Below are 24245 nucleotides of genomic sequence, written 5' to 3' on the forward strand. Positions count from 1 at the left end.
ATAAAATATATTTCCGTTTTTTTAAGTCGGTTAATCGGTTGCGTCGCAGTTCCTAAAGAAGAATCTGATTTAATTCGCTTTTTGTTTTAGGATGACGTCATATCACTGTGCCTTACTTTGCAGTTTGCACAGTCGCTATACATGTATAAATAGAATTACTGTACAGTTAACTAGATGTAATAAGATCTAACCATTGTGCATGGGCCATCGACAACCTTGCACTTAATGCCTGGCTGTACCTCCAAGTCCAGACGGCATGACAGCTTGGGTTATATTTTAATAGCTTGTTAAATTCATAGCCCAGACAAATAATACACAAAAAAGTCGTAACCTAGGAAAATATATTTCCGCATTCGCATAAAGCTGACAATTGGTAGAGACGTTAAATTACACAACATTATAAGTAGAGTTGCAAAACATGTATTATTCTAGTACTTCATAAGACTTCATTAAGTTACTTCATTAAGAGTAATTCCATTACTCATTAGTAATGGAATCGGTTCCCAATACTCGTTTTTTATTTAATAAAAATTAATTGTCAATAAAGTTGTAATGAAAATGTATCATCTATCATCATATCAGACTATAGTCGTCCTCCGCTGGACATAGGCCTCTCAATGAAAGTCAAGATGATCATCTATACATTACTCATTTTATAATTTTAATTAGTATTTTAAAAACCTACATTACAATTTTTAATGTTAATGAGTAATGTACTTACCAATTTTTTATTAAGTACTCATTATTTTTAATATCTAATGCAGGAGTAATGAGTATTCCATTACGGTGAAATTACGGCGCTTAAATACCTAAACTTTCACAAAAAGTCGAAGAAAGAATTAAATGTGTGGATACGCCTTTTGTAAAATATTTTAGTTTTTAGGGTTCCGTACCTAAAGGGGAAGGGAAAAACTACTAAGACTTCGTTGTCTGTCTGTCTGTCTGTCACCAGGCTGTATCTCAAGAACCGCTATAGCTAGACTTCTGAAATTTTCAGTTTGTTTAAATGTGTATATTATCTGTTGCCGTCATAATAACAAATACTAAAAACAACGATGGTTGGAATTCGAGAACGGCTGAAGTTGATTCTCCAAAATTATAATCATCCATCACATTCTCACTATCTTTAACTACTGGTTCTGAGAAAGGTTCCGCGGATACAACTTCATGTATACTTCCTACTCCTGTTTTCTTCTGATTAATTTCGTTGCGGATACCAAGACAGTTTTAACATGTCCCTCGGGCTCCCTGAGATCATATCAAAGGGTTTTCGTGGTTGGATACCGCTGTAGATCCTGGCGTCACAGGAGATACAGCGGTGGGAATGTATGGTAGGCCAAAGGACACAACTTCCAAAAAACCTTGAATTATTTTTTATTGTTCTTAAGTTAAAGATATATTAGCCAACGTCGTTGAATGAGTAATGGATTGACACAAATTACATGAACATTACATGAAATAAATTACTTAATGAGTAATGTGAATAGTTTACATTAATTTTTTTTTTCAATGAGTAATGGATAAAAATTACATAACTATTGAAAAAAATAATGAGTAATGCTTAATTTTTACATTAAGATTTTTGCAACTTCTGATTATAAGTAAAACTTCTACGGTCCCCGGCGCTACTCCCAGTGATAAAAATTTTATTCAAGGTCAAATGTGCGAAAATGAGGTATATTCCCGTTTTTCTTAATTGTAAATTATACTAATATTATAAATGTGATAGTATCTCTGTCTGTCTATCTGTCTCGCTTTCACGCCAAAACTACCGAACCGATTGTAATGAAATTTTGTATACAGATAGTATATAGCATAGCCTGAGAAAGGACATAGGCTACTTTTTACTGGAAAAAAGCGTTGTAAGGGGGTGAAAGTGCGTAAATTTGTTCAAATTAAGTTAGTTCCAAAAATTCAAAATAGATGGCGCTGTGCGTCTCTTACATCGCGTTAACGCTTGCCCAGAAGTCGTTCTATAGAGGTGGTATTATCGTATAGTTAATTTTTCTCGATTGTTATTTCTTTTATACGTTACTTATTTTTCGTTACTTATTAAATCAGTACTTTATCTATGCAGTGACGTAACCTTAAACCTATCAATGGTAAATAGTTTATGGGTAAAGTTGTGTAATTGGGGGCTAAATAAGCTTAAAAATTTGGCACAAAATATAAAGATTAATTTAAAAAATTGAAAAATTATATGCACACTAATAGGGTTGTTGAGGAAGTGATTATGAGAAAGAGGAGGAACAGGAGTTTTTACGCGTAAATTTAGAGGATGCGGATGAGGAAGAGGATGCGGATGAGGAAGAGGATGATAGGAAATTACGAGGGCTGCTATTTATGTATCCGGAACTGGCCACTTACAAGAACAATATTTAAAAAGTAATTACAACATTTGAAAATAGAACTCTTTGGCTGAAGAATACATTTTGTTTCATGTGACTGTCAATTATTTTTCCATTGTGGCGTCATTTTGAAAATTGCGTGTCTTCATTTGCCATGGATTTAACGCGTGAACATTTTCGTGCAATGATTTACTACGATTTTCGGCGTGGGCTAAATCAACAACAGTGCTTTATTCAACTCACCGCAACTTTTGGAGATGAAGCACCATCAAAAACCACTGTTTATCACTGGTACAGTGAGTTTAATCGTGGGCGGTCTATGCTCACGGATGAAAATAAAGAAGGTCGCCCAAAAACAGCTGTTGTCCCACAAAATATAGATGCTGTGCGGGAACTAATAATGCGTGATCGTCATGTTACATATCGCGAGATAGAGGCGTCCTTAGGCATAAGTATGACGAGCATACATAAGATATTACACGAACATTTGGCTGTAAAAAAATGTTCGCGTTGGATTCCGCACAACTTGACAATCGATCAAAAACGGGCTCGTGTCGATTGGTGCAAAAAAATGATAAAAAAATACAACCGTGGTACGTCAAAAGCCGTTTATAATATCTACACAGGTGATGAATCTTGGATCTATGCATATGACCCCGAAACTAAACAACAGTCAACAGTGTGGGTGTTCCAAGATGAGCCGAAACCAACAAAAGTTACTCGTGCAAAAAGTACTTTGAAGCAAATGGTCGCCTGTTTTTTTGGAATTAATGGACATGTGGCTACAGTGCCATTAGAGAATCGTAAAACGGTTAATTCTGAATGGTATACGACCATTTGTTTACCAGAAGTCTTTGAAGAAATAAGAAAGGACAACCGACAACGCAGAATCATATTACATCACGACAATGCTAGCTGTCACACCTCAGCTGAAACAACTCAGTTTTTGGAGGGTCAAAAGATCGAATTGACTGGTCATCCGCCGTACAGCCCTGATTTGGCACCTAACGATTTCTTTTTATTTCCATACGCAAAGAACAAATTACGTGGTCAACGTTTTTCGAGCCGCGAAGAGGCTGTTGATGCGTTCAAAATGCACGTTTTGGAGATACCTCAATCAGAATGGAAAAAGTGCTATGAAAATTGGTTCCAGCGTATGCAAAAGTGTGTCGATCATCGCGGCGAATATTTTGAAAAGCAATAAAACCATATTAAATGATATATGTTTGTTTCTTTTTTTAATTCCGGATACATAAATAGCAGCCCTCGTATAAATACTAGCGGACCCAACCCAAAAGTCTTTGTCCTGTCTATCAATAACTAGGTACTTATATTACACAAAAAATAATTAGAAGGGAAGGGAAAGATAATTGGAAGGGAATCCAGTGGACCAATTTATGAATCTAAACCATTCTCAAAACACACACAATAAAGAATCACAACATACACATACACAACACACGCACACAAAAAAGAGGGATACGCGACGCGCATGCGCAGTGAAATTCCTCATAAATTCCTCTGAAATTTTGAGAAAGCGATAGCGGATTTTTTATTTATTTATGAGGATGCGGTAACGGTTGAGGAACCCAAAATATTGCGGAACTTCCTCATTATGAGTAAGCGGAAGAGGAATCCTTAGCAACCCTACTGACACTGCACAGCTGTTTTGATTTAAGGGGTACCAGGGTTTTTTTATTAAAGCTTTTGACACCAATTTTGTTGACATCGCACGCTATAAACTGAAGTCCACGCGGACGAAGTCGCGGGCAACAGCTAGTTTTATCATAAAATAGGTATGTCAAGATTGTAGATCATAGAGTTCTCTACAAAAAATATTAAAACGCCGCTCCCATACAAAAAAACACAAAATTTTCCGTCTACTTTCGCTTTCGGTACGGAACCCTTCGTGCGCGAGTCCGACTCGCACTTCGCCAATTTTTTAACGTCGTTTCTCCAGTTATAGGTATACCCCACGATATATTATATTATTGTGACGAATGATGATGCAAGTTTAATCCGATAGTAATTACTAATTAGTATGTTATTAATTATGTAAACGGTACTATAATTGACGAAGTGGTATATTATATTGTTTTGTTCTTATTGTTATTATAATATATGATTGGTTACTTCAAGAACTATTTCTTCGTCCGCTCATTCTTCCTTTGCAATATTTCTGCATGATCAATGATTGATGCATCAATTGACTCGTCATCGATAACATCAATATTTCCATCTGTTGCTTTTTGTTCGATATTGGAGCAAGTCTGACCTTGCCAATCGATGCACACAGGTGAGCAAAAAAGCCTACTTTTTGACAGCCACACAATCTTACTGCAAACAGTCTTGAAATAACAAAATAAAGTAATGAGAAATTTTGTTGGAGCGGGTAGGGCTTAAATTAGCTCTAAACAATAATCTTTTAATTTCTTTAAAATCAAATAATAATTTTTGTGGGTTAAGTTTATAGCCAAACCACAGTTGCACTTATTTTTTGTTATTGCAATAAACACGATATAAGTGTTCACAGGCAGAAGCAGAAGTTGGAAGCAAACACGAGAACTGTATTGGGACTTCTTGTTAAAAATATTCTAATCCATATTATGTTACTGCTTGTTAGTTTTACTAAATAACTCTTGTCTGCAAAAATGTATTGCGTAGTATATAGATAATGTTGGAACTTGGAAGTTACATAATCTTGTTTTATTGAGTATTATGTACGCTTTTATCTCACGCTGTTTGATAAAAGCATTGATTTAAAAAGCAATGTCAATGTTAAGCCAACGTTCTGTTAGATTATTTCGCAGTTGGTTATTCTGTAACATCCTTCGCCACACACTTAATATTTTAATTTGCTAGTGTTCTTATTGCTTTTATACTTTGCACCCAGCTTATTCGCAATGTTTGTCCACGCGCTGGTTGCATAGGTTATTATCAACTCTGCGCCAACTATGATATAATATCTAGATGAGTCTCAATACTCTGGCCATTAATTCCCAGCTCAATTGACTATGTTGGGAATTGGGATTGAAGGTCATCTTATCTATTGCGAGATCCAATCATTCTCTTCTTTCTTTGGCTTTATCGGTAACTCGCTCGTGCTCAGCCCTAGAGTCTGCTAGAGCTGGCGAGTGTTGACTGGGGCTTGAGTCTCTAATGGCTAATGTCAGTTTGCTCTTGTCTCTCCATTTTTGCAAATTGTTTTCAAAAACGAGAGCACTATGTCATCAGCGCCAGACTGGGCGAAATGCCCTCCGATCGTTAGGTGTCCCCAAAAATCGATAAGCTCTAAGCAGACCCCTTCTTCTCTTTGATGAACCTCCACATCAGCCGGAGGAAGCCTGTCGCTTGTAAGAATTGGAAGCATCCAAGAATCAAGATGTTGCGTAGTTTTACTCCTTGGTTATGCTTTTTCCTCATTTTCCTCAGCACAACGATGTACCTCAAAAGTTTCGTCCAATGCGTAATGCGTAAGCACTTGCGCGCTGGTAAGTTGACACTTGAATTTGAGATCGCCAAGAAATCTCGTACGGCCGTGGGTTTTAGTCGAGAAATAAAGTGCAGTCACATACATTGTTTCAGCATATTATGCTTTTTAATATTTGTGAGGGCTGTAATATTGATGATTGAAATATTAATATACAGTATTTCGCAAATATACGTCATAATATTATGTTATCAATTAGATTGGTCGCTATTATCTACATATCTTTATTATGCAACATTTTCTTGTAAGAGTGAATAAAATTACTTTAATTTGAATTCCTTGCTGCCATTTGCTAACAATACTGTAATATCGCTTTCAGGCAGTTACTATCCTGAATGTAATATGTAATTGGCCCAGTACTGACTATACATAAATCGAATCTATTGATGTTTTTTTTTAATTATGAAATAAGGGGGCAATCGAGCAAACGGGTCACCTGATGGTAAGCAACTATCGTCGCCCATGGACACTCGCAACATCAGAAGAGCTGCAGGTGCGTTTGATAGTTAAAAAGCAATGTTAAAAAAATTGGAGATGGTATGATTCCGAACAATTCCTCAGAGCACTCCCCGTGATACAACCGATAGAGGATGCAGAGTGAAGCTACATCTCGGCTAACTCCAAGGGGTCCAAGCTGTTTGAAACACATTGGCAGTCAACAATTCGAGCGGCCCTTCGTTGGATACGATCCAGAGGGAGCAGTTGGTATTTTGGCGCCCCTGCCCAGAGATGAGAACAATATTCCATATGAAGCCGAACCTGCGCCTTGTAGAGTTGTAGGCGTTGGTCCGGACTGAAGTACTGTCTCGCTCTGTTAAGAACACCAAGCTTCTTCGAGGCTAATTTGGCCTTACCTTCTAGATGATATCGGAACTGGACTTCGCTCGATATGTTGACGCCATGTATCTCAATTCTGGGGGAGATGGTTAGAGATGTACCCTCGAAACGAGGATATACGACCATTGGTGACTTTTTAGTGGTGAACGCGCAGACTTGTGTCTTGGCGGGGTGGGCTTGGGCTAACTCAATATGTGAAGTACATTTTGAGTTAGAATGATAATTCTACTAACTTTTATTTGTATTTCCACCTTTACCTGCGCAATTCTAATCTCAATGTTTGTTCGCGCGTCACGATAAGTCTTTATCCAATTACCTATGAAGGCCGGTCACTAATCTAGATTTGTGAAGATTACGAACATCAGCCGACATTGCCCTTGTACGCAAACATGTACGCACTTGCCCGGGTCATGAGGACAGTTCGATAACGTGTCTTCAATAGTGTCATTTTTTACTTAGGCTGGGTCCACATATTGCGTATTTTTAAGCTGTGTCCCGCTTTGTTTCGGGAAAATTGGAATATCTCTTGCTCCTACCGTTCTTCTAATTAATTTTGTTGCGGGTCCCAAAATTATGGAATAAAATGGCTATTCGTAGATTTTAAACTCAACATATGCAGCTTCAGCGTTAAAACTTTCATTGACCTATTAGTAAGTAAGTACCAATGACTTCTGCTATTTATTATTATTTTACTTAACAATGTTTGTCAGAGATTACGCGTCGCATCGCGTGTATTATAAAACGCAATAAATTTCATCATCGTCAACTATTCTTATTGATGTTTGCGGTGTGGTGAATAAGCGAAGTTACTAGAGTGAGATTGACATTGTGTTTTCCGGGGTTATCAGTTCTAGATTTTTTATGCGCCTTGTTGTCACTTTATCTTGAAACATCTTCTCTTCATAATTTATGTTTACCAAGCAAATTATTACTTTTTTCCATTATTGGACTATTCTATTATATATTGTAAATAATTTTCAAAGTGGTTATTTTAATTATTCTTATTCTTCCAATTTATATTATAGCCTAGTAAACGAATGCTCAAAATGGGGGTCTGCTTGGAAAAGTCGTAAGCAGAAATTTTAACTTTGGTACTTTGTTTAGAGTAGTTGTAGTAGGCAATGATTGGAGATAGATACAAAGTGTAAAGGACGAAGTTGTAGAGAATTTAATTAGCTTTTATTATGTAGTAGAAGAGAATTTCGTACGAAGCACCGTTTTTGATGAGTAAGCAAAAAACCAAAAGCGGGACCTTTTTTCCCCCCCCAAGAAAATGAAAGAAAATGAAAATACCAAATTGAAAAACAGTAAATTGACAGTTTGATCCTTTTTGGATTTTTTAATTTTTTAATGATGATAGAAATATATTTTAGGAAGGGCATTAAAAACCAGAAATGTCATGAAATTATCATCTTTATATAAAATAAATAATGTGTAAATTTTAATAAAATTTACACATTATTTTATATAACATAAGTAATATTTAAATGCTAGTATTGAAAGTCTGTTCCGCATACAACAATATAGCAATAAGACATGCTAATTTAATTTTGCTATTTGCTGCGGATCCTGTGATTTTAATGTTGACGCAAACAAAGATGTAAGCTTAGGTTGGTTTTGAATTTTTTTACAGTTTACTTGGTGTTTGAATTTTCGTGTCGCATCAATTCTTGAATTCCGCATCTACGACCACAGTCGCATGCAGAACAAGATACAATCTACGACTGTCCCCGGTTAACGCCATCTATAAAATTGTTTGATGATCATTACCTCCGATTTGATTAAGTTTCACGTAGTAAGGAAAAAAAGAAGGTTTTTCAAACAAATTTAACTAAATTACTTTAAAACCTACTAAAAACTTTTATATTAGCCAAAACTACTTCATCAGCAAAAACTATCAGTTAAAAAACCGAAGATTCCGCATTGGCTGAAATCGCAGCTACTTCCGATGGACCTCCATTTTTCCTTTTCATGTTTCATCCAGGTCGAAGTCTGGATGAATTCAACCTGGGTGAAATTTGCCGAAGATTCCGCAATGGCATCGCTGCTACTTCCGTTGGACCACCATTTTCCCTTTCAATCTTTCAATTCGGATGACGAGACTCGAGTTCTACTCGCATTGTGATTTCGCCAGTAAGTCAGATTCAGATACAGAAATATTCAAATAGTAAATCCAACATCAATGTCAAACGACTCGCAATTTTTTGACCAGGTCAAATCGGTGATGGTATTAACCAATGATAAAACTTCCACGGTAATGTCTGCTATATTAAATGTGGTGCAAGTTAATTACTTGATACTACTTTAACGCGATAAGGACCATCACGTTTTGGCATAAATTTACGAGTTATTAATTGCTAAATTGATGGAATTTAAGAAGCACGAAGTCCCCTAGCTTGTAGCTTTTGCTAAAAATGCAAAAGCTACAAGCTAGGGGACTTCTTTCGGACATTTGACTGGCATCAGCAAAGCAATTGAATGTACGGTATCCTTCTTTAGCTGTGTTTATTATTTTACATATTAGCTTACACAGGGATGCCGTTGTAAGTATACCTCTAACAGTTAAAGTTTTACTCAAAGGAATTTGATAAATAGTAATTCTTTATCGGCAACCCTAATGTCGGCGTCGACACCGCAACGCAATTGAGTGATTATTGAAATTGGCGGGCGCGGTAGTGGGCGTCGGCGATACGTCACCGAGCCATCTCTGACGAGTGCACACCGGTTCGAAACCACCCATTGTTGCACATAACGACCACTTTTAGGAAGATTGCAATTCACCAGTCTGGAAGCGATTTATGGTTCCGTGTCCCGAAGATGAAAATTAGGTCATATGCACACGTCCTCTGATTTAGTACAACGCAGAGTCGTGTGATGTCTTATTGATTCGTAGCCAAGTTCCTTCAAAATACTAGTCGAGTTTTCTGGGCAGTTTAAAAAATAATTATTAATAAAATATACTACTTAATTAATAAAAAGCAGCGTTTGCCGAGTGGTCAAAATTTGACCATAAATAATTTAAATTATAACTTTGAACATTATTGTCAAACAACATAAATGGCAGCATTATCTACGACATTATTTATGTTGTAGATAATGCTGCTATTTATGTAGATAATGCTGCCATACATATATTATTGCGCATAGCTTGATGGACGAACATATGCAGCAGTCGCTGGACCCGTTTTATGATAAAAAACATTATGTATTTTGAAATGATACACTCCACTTGTAAAAGCCTCGGAAATTTTATCTTCTGAGCTAACCATCGCAAAATAACTTTCCGAACTCACCTCCTCTTGTAAACTATTTTACCTTTTATTTTTGCTCTTACACTTTCTATTCCAAGGGGTAAGTATTTTTCAAGTAGCCTTTTTTACTTTATACCACTTCAATGACTGCTTCAGTCATGATCTATACAACGTTCTCTTCAAAATGTTTTCTAGTAGGAGCATTGATTATAAAATAAATACATGGATAAATACATGGGAACACTAACTAAAAATACGTGTTATGATCATACAATTATTCTGATTAGGTTTGCTCTCGTTTTATTGATTTTACTCTATGTATTCAATCAGTGTTGCCAGATGGTTTCAACCTTTTATCTGCAGTGGGAACTGCTAAAATCTGTATAAAATCTGTATGTTATATTGTCTCAATATTCTGTATAAAATTTGTATTAAAGTCAACAAAAAATTACTTATTAATCATTATCTATGCTTTTTTATGAAAAAAGGAATACGTATTGACGTGATAAGGTGATAATTGTAAAATGAATAAAAATATTATGTACTATCAGAGAAGTTGATTCCTATGCAAATCGGGGACCTAAGTAGTTTGGTCGCGTTACGTCAAACCCAGCTGACAGATCACAATTAACATTGAATTGAGGCAATTATTTTGTCCGATTGTAAAAGTTCCCTGGAAGCGATTTTGTCAAACCCCTTTAGAAGTAAATTTAAATTCCCTTTAATTTTTAAAATTAGGCAGTTACTATTTAAATGCTATTGTAGCAACATACAGGTTGTACTTGCTTGGATTCCTGGTCATAGCGGGATTATAGGAAATGAATGTGTGGATCTTTATGCCAAAGAAGCTGCAAAGTCTGGTGGTTTAAGTAATTTCAAAATTTTTTGTCAGGATCTTCTTCCTCTGGCCAAGTCGCATTTGACTCTGGAGTGGAATACCATTTGGACTGAGTCGAGTAGGGATAAAGGACGTTTTTACGCTGAAATTCAGGATTCAGTACCTAGTCGACCGTGGTTTTTTAAATATTTGAAAGCTAATAAGCCTGTTTGCTCTACTATCTGTCGGCTACGTCTGGGTCACTCGTGTAACCCGGTATTTCTAGCTAAAATAAGGGTGAGGGATAGCTCATTGTGTGAATGTGGCTTGGATGAAGGCTCTCCAGACCATATATTTTTTGCTTGCGAAAACAACCTTTCATTGTACGATTACCTTCCTCCTAATATTCCTCGTCCCACTAATCTTAAATCTATTTTATCGTTAGTATATTCTCCATTTATAGACATATTATGCTCGTTCATTGCTCATAATCACATTAGGCTCTAGTTGTAATATGAATTCTCTTCCTTTTTTATTTAATATAAGTAGATTGTATTTATGTTTATGTACTCTGTGTATCTTTAAAGGCTAAGAAACAATATTTTGCTGTACTTATTTGCTTGTTCTGGTTTTTTCTGTTTCATTATTTTATCTTGTATTTGCATGGTCGCATGAAGTCATCACCCGTGCCCGCTGCATGGCAATCAGTTTACGTTATAAGTTATAACTGTTCACATTTTTCGCCTCAACTCTGACGCTGGCAACTCCTAAATGGGGAGGCTTACGCCAAAAGAAGAAGAAGAAGAAGAACATTGAATTGACATATTCGACCAAATAACGTTGGTCTGTCAATTGCATAGGAATCAACTTTCTCGATGGTACATAAAATGGTAACAATTTATCGCAAATAAAAAATTTAAATCTGATAGAAAAAAAATTAAACACACTACATACGGCCTGTTTTACCCCTTCCTGATTATGTACCGGAAAGGCACAGCTTCTTTGACATGGTTCTCCATACTTTATCTGTCAAGTTAAGTATCCGGCACTTATAAGGAAGTAAAATCAAAATAAAATCAAAATTACCCTTTGGGTACGGAACCAAAAAAAATATAGCAATGAGATATAAATATTATTTTCATTTGTATTTTATTAAATTTCTTCAACCTCTAGAGATTATAGCATGGTTTTGCAGCTACTTTGCACCAATCAGTTACTTTGAATGCAAAGGATCTTCAATGGTGTCTGTATTTAGCCTGTTTCGTGGTTGAATTTTTCAAAATTTATCATTTTGTTAAAATTCTGTAATTCTGTATAACTTAACTTAAAAATCCAGTACTTATCTGTATTACACACCAAAAATCTGTATAAATACGGAGAAATCTGCATACAGTGTGTAACAAAAACAAGTGATAATACTTTAGGGTGTGTACGTGTTCCTTATAGAGAGTTCACTGTGAAAGTAGCAGCTCTGAAAGACGAAAATTTTTTTTAACTTTTGTATGGGCAAGGGCCCGAGCGTTCACGAGTTTCCCCATATAAAAGTGAAAAAAAAATTTGGTCTTTCAGCGCTGCGACTTTCACAGTGAACTCTCTACAAGAAACACGTACACACCCTTAAGTATTATCATTTATTTTTGTTACACCCTGTATATGGCAACACTGTATTCAATCTACATATCGTCATACTGTCAATGTGACTAGTAGGTGTGTATGGTTTACACTTTTTATTTGTTGACTATTAACATTAGATAGATTATCGTCCAAGCTATTCTTGTGATCGCCTATTTCAATTCGGAATTCCCTTGTTGACTCCGTCGGTCACTACGTAAACATGTGTTACCTTTTCAAAGGAAACATGATAAATAAAATCAATTGAAAAACTACAAATGTTTGTAACTTATCTACTTTAGTCAACGAATCATAATTAAACTATTTGAGGTTACTCTTAACTGTGTCTTTGCGTTGTTAACTTGAGGGTGTGTCCAGAGTGCTTTTTTAATCAAAATGCATTCGCCTGTTTTGATACGAAGTTAGATTAGATGTCAAGAATGAATGGCATTTGATATAAGTTATAACGCAAGCGACATGACACCTAGAGATGCGTTATGTCAAATCTCATACATTTTTGACATCTAAGTTTGCTATTGAAACTGGCATATAATACGTTATGTAGAATGTAGTTTGTGGACCAAGCACTCTGTTGCGACAGAGGCGTGATGATAAGTCACGATCGACTTTTTGGTGTTCTGGCTATTTAGGTAACAGCAGTACTTTGCGGGATCCTATTTGTTGAAGTTGTTTATACTACATCAAGATAACTATCTAGTTTTTTACATTTCACCTTATGAGCTCTTCCAGATTTGAAATGTCGCTTTATCTTGAGATTTTAAAATGTCCATTCCATTTTTATACATTTTAGATAGTGAATTCAATATCATGTCAGTTTTTGATATTTAGCCCCAATTTCACCAACGACTGTTAAAGTTAACGCTCGAATTAGTATCACGTTACATCTTTCATTTTTCTTATGAATGAAAGAGAAGACATGACATTTTAACAAGCTGTTAACACTAACATACAGTGGTGAAATTGGGGCTTAGGCTTGATATTTCAAGCCTGCTTTAGATGAAATTCGTATAAAAATTGATATAATTATGTTGACCTTCCACCTCGGACGTCGTCAACTCGGCACAGAGGAAGTAGTTGAAAAAGGATTATTGAATTACGTAAATAATTTTATCTTATCTTATTCTTATCTTCTTATATATAAAATTCTCGTATGTCACAATGTTAGTTACCGTACTCCTCCGAAATGGCTTTACTGATTTTTATTTAACCCGGCGTCATGGGGGCAGAAAAGTGTTACACGGACGTTGGAGTGGGTCTCACATACCCGTGTGTTAGATATCAAAATTAGTCCAACCTTTTATAATAATCAATTTATTTTATATGTTTATATTAAATTCAATGTGTATTTATATGCATTAATGAAACATAAATATATTATATAATTTATAACCATATTTAATAGAGCTTTAAAAAAAGAACGACAAAAGTCAACAAAATATTTCTCCTCTACTTAAATGTTAGTCTATTACTAATTAACAACCAGTTTTAATTTTTTAATGGCACTTATTTAAAGAATACTAAAATATTTTTATAAAAAATTAACAAATAATCACATCTAATCATTATCTTTGGTGCAATCAGCACAGAAAGGTACAACATGTTCTAAGCAAATGTGTTTGGTGCAAGTTGCAACTTTCGCAAATGAAATAATTCGTTTTACGGTATTTTTTGGCTGAACAGTCTTGGCATCTTTTGCGAATATTCGGCTTCTTTGCCGGAGGTTCCCCTGAAGATTCACCAAGAAATTTTTCAATAGGCGTCTTGTACCAAATTGTACCGTCTTTGCCACGAACTAGCCGATTCAGATACAGTACAATGCTCTTCCGACAATCGATTTTTATCTGCACGCGAAGACAGTGGAATGTCATCATCGCCAGAGATATCTTGCTCTGCGTCACTAGGATTACTACGTTTACTCAAGAGATCTTCTTTGCATATTTCCTGGTCTGACGAGGCAGAATCAGAGTCCGAGTTCCGACTCTTGTAAAATTGAAAGAATGGGTTGTCGTTCTTCCTCTTCTCAATCCATTTTGAGATCCATAAGATCACCGGTGATCGCGACAACAATAGAATAAAAATAGATTTCCAAGAATCCACGATCGAAAGATTAAAGTACTTCAAGTACTTACCTACAAAAAACGCAAAGTAATTAAGTAAGTACCTACAAAAAATAAAATACATTTTACTATAAATCATCTAATTTTATTGTAAAACACAACAAAAATACAAAAATAAATGTTAAAAACACTGATAATCATTAAAATAACGTCTGTGTAAGATGTCCCGAAATTGTAACACTGACTGCGGGGATGGGTCTCACATACCTTATGCAACTTTGGGCCCCTGTTACTACCGCTGCGGCCGTCGCAGGACTAACGCGTTACCTGTGACTCATAGACCAACTCAACAGCTCCAGCTATTGAGAAATTTGGCAACGCTGAACGCATGGTAACTGAATTACAAGTGAAATAAAAAGTGATGGGTCTCACAGACCCAACCCCCATGACGCCGGGTTAAATGCATATTCAGTAGGTCTGAGTATCGGCTACTTGCTACTTTTTATAATGATAAGTGCATTTTTTAAATAAATAGTAGTAAATTATTACAACCCAAGACTCACGGCGATCATTGTTTGTGTGACGGGATAGCTATGGATGTTGCCATGGTGCCATACTTATAAATCTTATAATTAGTCACTTCAATAAAATAATATGGGTGAAATACTTTATATGGCAAAACTACGTTTGCCGGGACAGCTAGTAAGACTCTAAAAATAGAAACTGCGATCGAAGTCCAGAAAACACTATCAAAGGTTAAAAAAGCTAAAAGATAACCGTCGTGAAGATTTTGTAAACAATGTTTATCTGCTTTACGGTTTACCTTTTTACCGACTTCCAAAAAGGAGGAGGTTATACGTTCGGCTGTATGTATCTTTTTTTTTATATGTTCAACGATAACTCAGCCGTTTGTGATCCGATTTTCAAAATTCTTTTTGTGTTGTATAGGGTTTAACTCGAATTTGGTACCATGTTCACAAAAGTGGTGATCTGATGATGGGATCCTGGAGGAATCGAGGGCACTCCTTGAAATTTGTATGGAAACATATAGTGATTTCAATTTTTTCTGAAGCATTCGAGGTAAATGCTACCAAAAAGTAAGATTTCGCACCAGGTTATACCCTGGATCCGAAGGTACCCAACAGAACTTTTGAATCCTTATAGATACAGGTTCGGGGATATCGGCGTTGTTTAAACAACTGAAAGCATAAGCCAACACATCAATATATTTGATAATCATCATCAAAATCATAATTATGCCATGGGTCATCACATTATGACCCAATTATTGATGCTTTTCGTGATATTTTGCATCGAAGCAGATGTTTTTGATGATTATATCGATATTTTCAAAATTCTTGTGTTGTTGTATAGGGTATAATCTTGATTTTGTATAATAATTGCGAAAGTGGTGAGCTGATGATGGAGTCTATGAGCAATCGAAGGAAATCCTTGAAATTAACCAAAAGACTCATAGTGGTTAAAATGTTGTTTCTAGTAACTTAAACATATGTCACGAATAAGAGAAAGTTCATACGAAGGTGTCTCTTGGTCCAAAGGCACTGAACAGAACTCCTGAACCTTTAAAGATAAAAGTTTTTAAATTGCAGCATCGCTTAGATAACTGCAAGCAATTACTACAATTTTGCTTACAGTAACATAATGTGAATAAGGAACATTCGTAGTAGTCATTACGCATTTAAAGCCTTATCTTGTAGATAACTAAAAAGAGTGAAATTATTATTTTTAATATAATATCAAAGATTTGACAGTTAATATAATATCAAAGATTTGACAGTAATAATTACATTATTTTTAACAAAAAATTAAAACCAACTTCCAAGGTAAAAACAATAATAATATGAACTAAAAAGTATTAAATAACTCTTACTCTATAGTAGTGCCTTTTTCAGAATTCGTCTAAATCTATTTCTGTACATACTACAGTCTTCATTACTTTGAAGTCGGTACCAGTCCCAAAAGCTTCAGATATTCTGACATTGACTGAACTCACGATAAAATTAGCTGGTACCGACTTCAAATAATGAAGACTGTAGTATGTTCAGAAATAGTTGAGATTTAGACGAATTCTGAAAAAGGCACTATTATAGAGTAAGAGTTATTTAATACTTTTTAGTTCATATTATTATTGTTTTTACCTTGGAAGTCGGTTTTAATTTTTTGTTAAAAATAATAGTAATTATTATTGTCAAATCTTTGATATTATATTAACTGTAATACCTACAATATATTACAGTCTTTAAAAAAATATTTTTGATTATTTGAACGTTTAAAATGTTATCAGCACGTTGCTTTAGTGTATTTTGTAAATGATGCAATATAAAGAAAATAATGATAATAATATCATGCATATTCAATAACAATTGAAATATTTTAATATTCATCTAAAATAATTTATATTGACGTGGTGCTACCAGCAAAAAGTGTACAGCAACTCTTTATCATGACTAATTACCCAATTAAATAAACAATGTTAAGTTTCATCATTATGCGTCAAAAATCTGGTTTAGGTGTATTCAACGCAGATCCGGTAAGATAAACTTTGTCCCCCTTCCTAATCAAGTTGAAAATACAGCGTGTAACGTTTTCTGTCTTTCCCATCCAGTTTACCTTCATAGTTAGGGAGTATTAATCAATGTAGCTATATCTATCTATATACTTATAATAAAATCGTAGAGGTAAAATTTTTGTACATTGAAAATAAACTTGAAAAAACGAATCAGGGGCATTTTATTCTGGTTTAATTTTAGGTTAGGAATCTGAGAGTTTAAGAAGAAAGGTTTAAGAATAAAGGATAGATGCCTACATTAAAGCGACCTTAAATAAATGGTAAAAAAGAAGAGTAAAAATATATTTTTAATGATTAAATATTAATATAAATCAATAAAAAAAATTGGGTACTAACTATTAGTAGACAATAGACATAATATATTTATTTACATGAAAAATTCTTGTATGCCTTTGATTGTTCATAAAAAAGTAAAAAATCAAAATTTTTGAATTTTTCCAAAGGGTTCTTCTAGGCTTTTTTAAGATTAGCTCAAAAGAATAATAAAAAAAAATCTGGATTTCTTGTTTTGAAATAATCAGCGTATACAGGGTGTAACAAAAACAAGTGATAATACTTTAGGGTGTGTACATGTTCCTTGTAGAGAGTTCACTGTGAAAGTAGCAGCTCTGAAAGACGAACATTTTTTTTCACTTTTGTATGGGCAAGGGCCCGAGCGTCACGAGTTTCCCTATACAAAAGTGAAAAGAAATTTTGGTCTTTCAGCGCTGCTACTTTCACATTGAACTCTCTACAAGGAACACGTACACACCCTAAAGTATTATCACTTGTTTTTGTTACACCCTGTATATATGAAGGAAGAACTCCAGTATTGTTTTTAAAATGTGTGATGTCAGCATTGCTGACATCACTTTCTTTATCCAAATTATTATCAAATTCAGAACTCATGCTGATATAAGTAGAAAAGCACTCACGAAGTAAAACTCTTCTTTTTAAATTCAAAAACACTTTTATTCCAACTATTCTTAACAAAACTCACAAATTTCTTCTTAAAATTTAGCGTAACAGCACTATTATTTGATCCTTACTGCACAACAGCTCAAATCAAACAGAACCGATTGAGTGTTGTGCAGCAGGTTTTATAGGGTTTGAACTTGTTTACAAAATAATGCAATTTTAAAGAGACAAATGTTATGAGTTGTAATTATTACATCAAAAATCAATATTTAAATTTACAAATTAGTAAACTTAATTATTTTTATTATTTAAGCTAAACAACAAATAGTGTTATTTTCAATTTTTGTAAATATTGTAATTTTTTAAACAAACAAGTATAAAAAGTAATAACAATAATATTAAATATTATAATTAAAATTTATAAATCAAGAAAACTTAAATGACACCTTTTTTTCATTTTAGTATTAAGACCGGAAGTATTTTATTATTAATAAGTTTAACATTCCAAAATAAGAATCTACATTTAAAAATCAATAAATAATATTTTAATCAATAGTTCATTGTAATTTTAATTGTTATTAAAAAAATAAGTAATTAATTGTCAATAGTCCTACTTTTATAATTTACTGTTGCGCCGATACGGCCATGCTGACAGGCGGTGCGCTCTGCACCAGCCTTGTTGTAGGAAGAAGGATGATCTCGTAGTTTCTCGTAACATATGTCTCTCTTTGTTTTGAATAAAATGAGTTCTATTGTACGAAACTGGGAAAAAACACTGCAGAAGATAAGAGAGACATATTATGTCTCTCTTATCTTCTGCAGTGTTTTTTCCCAGCCAGGATGTTTAAGCGCTGTATGATATGAGTTTATGATACTCCATTGAAATGATTCAGGTACAACTGTACTAAACTGCTGACCATGAACTGAGTCATTAACCTTCTTTTTTAAAACATTGCCTTCCAAAACGTAACCATCAACAGAATTATTATTATCACTGAGGCTGTCCATAATTGATCTTAGTTTCTCATCTCGTCGCTGTTCAACCTTGAGCCAATCTAAATCTCTTGTCATGACATTTACTGCAAATTCTGTAGGATTCCTGCTAAAGAAATTAGCGTGCTGCAGGCGTTCACCTTTTCGATATTCTATATCGAAATCATAATTTTGCAGAAATGCCCACCAACGATGAATTCTAGATAAAAGTTCTTTCTTATGTTTAGATGCTTTCAAGGCATTGCAATCCGTTATCACTGTGAATTTCCTCCCATACAGATATTGCCGAAAATGTTTTATAGCTCTAACCACTGCAAGAGTCTCCAATTCATAGGAGTGATAACGGCTCTCAGCTTCCGTGGTCCTCATGCTCATAAAAGCAACAGCATATTGACGTCCATTGATGATCTGTACTAAGACAGCTCCAAATCCAAGGCTACTGGCATCTGTAAAAAGTTGGATAGGTGCTTCTTCTTTAAATATGGTAAGTACAGGTGTAGATGTTAAGCACTCAATGATTGTATTTCGTGCTTTTTCATGTTTTTCGGTCCACTCCCATTTCGCAGCTTGTTTAGTGAGTGTATACAAGGGTACCATAATGCGAGAAAAATCAGGTATGTACTTCCTAAAGTATCCTGCCAAACCATTAAATTATCTAACTTGTTTGACCGTTTTAGGTATTGGAGATTTGACCAATGCCTCTGCTTTTTGGGGACTCGGTCGAACTTGACCATCAGCTACTACATTTCCAAGGTACTCGATTTTCCTTTTAAAGAAACTACATTTATCAGCATTAATAGAAAATCCGGAATCTTGAAGTGCTATAAGAATCTGTTCTAAATATGACAATCCTTCAGCAAAATCACTACTTTTACTTAACACATCATCCACATACACCTGTGCTGCAGTTCCAAGTAACGATTTAAGGGCTCTGTTAATGCAACGTTGGTAAACAGAGCAGGCATTACTCAAACCAAATGGCATCGTAAGGTACTCGTACAGGCCGACTGGTGTAACGGAAGCAGTCTTTTCTATTAAATTTGCAGCAATAGGGATCTGGTGGAACCCTGCAGCCATATCCAAGCAGGTGAAGTAATGACCATCAGCTAATTGATCAATTTGATCATTAATCAATGGAAGTGGATAATGGTCACGTAACGTATTTGAGTTAAGTTCCCTAAAGTCCACGCAAAGGCGATCATCGCCGTTCTTCTTCTTCATCAGTATAATGGGACTTGAATACGGTGATTTACTTTCTCGTATTATATTGTGTTCGAGCAGCTCTTGTATAATATTGCGAGCCTTTTCTCGTTCCACCGGACTTAAACGATATGGTCTCCTTTCAACATATTTATCAGGATTTTTAAGTCTGATCTCCAATTCACCAGTATTGACTCTGGTTTTAGGATATCCACGGCTAACCAAATATTCGTATTTATTTAAAAGTTCCCGCAATTGTTTGACTTCATTTTCATCAGAAAGGTCGCAGTCCAAATCATTGAATAATGGAGAATGCATTTTCATATTATTGATCACAGATTCGTGAATAAGTTCTGTTCCACTGGACGTAATGACCACACTCAAATTTGTTCCATGAATTAAATTCATACCAACCAAAATATCTGTTGACATTTCATAGTCGAGAAGAATAAAAAACTCCAATTCAACACTAATAGTATTTATGGTACACAGGGCCATAATTTTAGTTAAAGACAATGCAGGAAACTAAACAATTCCCTTAAGGTAATTCACGGCTGAAATCCTTTGTCCGGGTAGCGTTGTGGCAATCGACTCCCTTATAACGGAACGTTCCGCCCCGCTGTCAAAAATAGCCTGTAATAACTTTTCTCCTATTTTGATAGTAATAGGAGCAAGTTTATTGCCGACTACACAGTTAACATTAGAAGTTAATGATCGTTCACGCTTAAAGCATGTATCATAATTGTGTCCTGGTTTCTTGCAAAAAGTACAAATTAGTGTTGGTGTTTTGATAGTTTTATCAGCGTTTTCAGGTTTGTTATCCGGTTGTTTAAATCGGCAATCATTAGTAGAATGATTTGTTTTCTTGCAAATGCGACAGCTTGAAGTTGATTGTGTATGGTCTGAAAATCGTGGGCGTTTATTCTGAATTGCCGAACTTGAATTGGGGTGAGAACGTTTCTTACGTATAGATGATGCAATGGAAATCAGTTCAGGAACTGTAGATGCCCTTGCATTCAATAATTCAATACGCAAACGTTCATCGTTGATACATCCAATGACAGCTTCCACAGCATGTTCATCTCCAAGTTTTTCTTTGGTGATTCTTTTCTAAAGAATCCATGCACGTGACAAAAATTCTGCGATATCCTTAGTAGAGTCATAAACATGTTCCCTAAACATGATGATATCACGGGAATATCTAATCTCTGGTTCAAAAGTTGTAATGAGGTTTTTGCGCAGCTGCTCCCAATTGTTTGTGGCTACCATTCAATAATCGGCCCACATTTTTGCGTGTCCTTTCAATAAACTACAAACTTTCATGCGTACATCAAAATCATTTAATTTATATGCAACAATGGCTTAGTCAATATGTTGACACCACTCACGTACTCCCACATAAGTATCTGGATCAAACGAAGGTAAATAGATGTCTATTTACCTTCGTTTGACTGACCTTAATTTTTGATTCACTCGGAGCAGTACATAAACGTTCCGACATTTTCTGCATCATTTCCATCATTTGCATAACGAATTGTGGTGGAATCCCATCCATCTGCACTACATGTTGAATATTTCGCACAGGTTCATCAGCTATTACTTGGGCAACTACAGAGGATTGCTGTATTTCAGTTGATTCCAGTTGTTCAGGAGCTGAACGATCTGATGAGGAAGTGGTTTGAATCGAGCTTGTTTGCGATCCCACTTCTGATGACGAAGGAAGAACTCCAGTATTGTTTTTAAAATGTACTTTCTTTATCCTAATTATTATCAAATTCAGACTCATGCTGATATAAGTAGAAAAGCACTCACTAAGTAAAACTCTTCTTTTTAAATTCAAAAACACTTTTATTCCAACTATTCTTAACACAACTCACAAATTTCTTGATGACGAATGAAGAACTCCAGTATTGTTTTTAAAATGTGTGATGTCAGCATTGCTGACATCACTTTCTTTATCCAAATTATTATCAAATTCAGAACTCATGCTGATATAAGTAGAAAAGCACTCACTAAGTAAAACTCTTCTTTTTAAATTCAAAAACACTTTTATTCCAACTATTCTTAACACAACTCACAAATTTCTTCTTAAAATTTAGCGTAACAGCACTATTATTTGATCCTTACTGCACAACAGCTCAAATCAAACAGAACTGATTGAGTGTTGTGCAGCAGGTTTTATAGGGTTTGAACTTGTTTACAAAATAATGCAATTTTAAAGAGACAAATGTTTTGAGTTGTAATTATTACATCAAATTAGTAAACTTAATTATTTTTATTATTTAAGCTAAACAACAAATAGTGTTATTTTCAATTGTTGTAAATATTGTAATTTTTTAAACAAACAATTATAAAAAGTAATAAAAATAATTTAAATCATGTTTTTAATGCAATAGCATTTAAAAATTATAATTAAAATGTATAAATCAAGAAAACTTAAATGACACCTTTTCATTTTAGTATTAAGACCGGAAGTATTTTATTATTAATAATTTTAACATTCCAAAATAAGAATCTACACTTAAAAATCAATAAATAATATTTTAATCAATAGTTCATTGTAATTTAAAAAAATAAGTAATTAATTAAATATAGTCCTACTTTTATAATTTACTGTTGCGCATATATATACTGTTATATACATTTCTCTACAAATACTTATAAAAAATATATTCCAGGTTGTCGCAATTTTTGGTATCGCTGGAGCAATACGAGGCGGAGAATTTTCAGAATTATTAAGAGTGCAACATATCGAAGATACTGATAATCAGCTGATTGTGACGATTCTAAAAACAAAAACGGAGAAATTTCTGCAGTATAAACTAGCTCTGCGACCTGAGAACCCAAATACCGATAGGTTTTTCTTACAAATGCAAATGCAAAAGGGTCAAAGCGTCCGTCAAGTCATGGGGAAGAACTCATTCGAAAAAATCCCTAAAAAATAGCAACTTACTTGAATTTACCTGATCCCGAGAAATATACCGGTCAGAGTTTTCGGCGTACGTCAACAACGTTGTTAACTGATTCCGGAGCTTCAAAGCAACACGGTGGTTGGAGATCTGATACAGTGGCTAGTGGTTACATTAAGAATTCCATTCAAAATAAAAAATATATTTATAATAAAATTATGAAGGCCCATCAATCTCCAGCAACAGTGACTCATACAATTACTCATTAAACTCATTAAACGACAGAAACTCCCACAATTAATTTAAAACCAATACCATTACCCAGTCATGACAACATCCAAAATATATTAAGAAATATTCCGGAAAATTCAAACATCTAATTTTAAAACTGTAAAGAGTTTCATTTCCACTATCATGGAGATAAAGAAAATTAAATGTCTATTAATGTGTTTTATTTTTTCGTCTGGGCGGGCTTCGCCCAATGAGTTTAAAGTATATCTCGGCGAAGATTTTCTAAGACTCTACAACGAAAAAGAATCCTTCAATAGAGCTCTATTAGAAATTGATGATATTTTAAATGCTCATAATTTGTCATGTCACATACTTGGTTTACCAGTTCCGACATATTTGCAAATCATAGACGAAGCAAATACTATTGATATAATAGAACAAGAATTGCTGTTTTGTGAGTGTTATGAAACCGCGAATACTTAACAGCATAATTTTATCGATCAAGTAATTCGTAAAATTTTATATTATCATGATTCTCCATCAAATGTTTTTTGTTAAACTGCTCATGCAGGTTGTGGCAAAACATTCACTCTAACAGCAATTACTCACAAATTTAATTCACTTTATCTTCGTTGTCTTGCAACTGCATTCAGTGGCATAGCTTCAACTTTATTACTTGAAGGTAGGACTTTGCACTTGTTTCAATTACCTATACCTGTTTTAAATAAAATCTGTTGCAAATATTACTACGAATATTAGTTACGGTCATTATATAAACTCATCATCACTGATAATAATTGATGAAGTTTCTATGCATTTTTTATGTGTCCTCTACAAGTTTTAAAAATCATAGACAGGTTATTGCGAGATCTATGCGATGAAAATAATAAACATAAAAAACGATACTTGCGGTGATTTTCGTCAAATTTTGCCTGCTGTTCCATATGGATGACGTGGAACTTTAAATGAAAATGGTGTTACAAGTTGGCATGA

At 34.5% G+C, this 24245-nt stretch overlaps 1 protein-coding gene across 2 annotated transcripts in view; it reads left to right on the forward strand.

Annotated features, from left to right (window-relative positions):
* The window catches only part of LOC121739394 (calcium-binding mitochondrial carrier protein SCaMC-2), a 62549-nt gene that overhangs the window by 13265 nt on the left and 25039 nt on the right, over window positions 1-24245 (forward strand). The window lies entirely within an intron of this gene.

Source organism: Aricia agestis, chromosome Z, assembly GCF_905147365.1.
Source record: "Aricia agestis chromosome Z, ilAriAges1.1, whole genome shotgun sequence".
Classification (NCBI taxonomy): domain Eukaryota; kingdom Metazoa; phylum Arthropoda; class Insecta; order Lepidoptera; family Lycaenidae; genus Aricia; species Aricia agestis.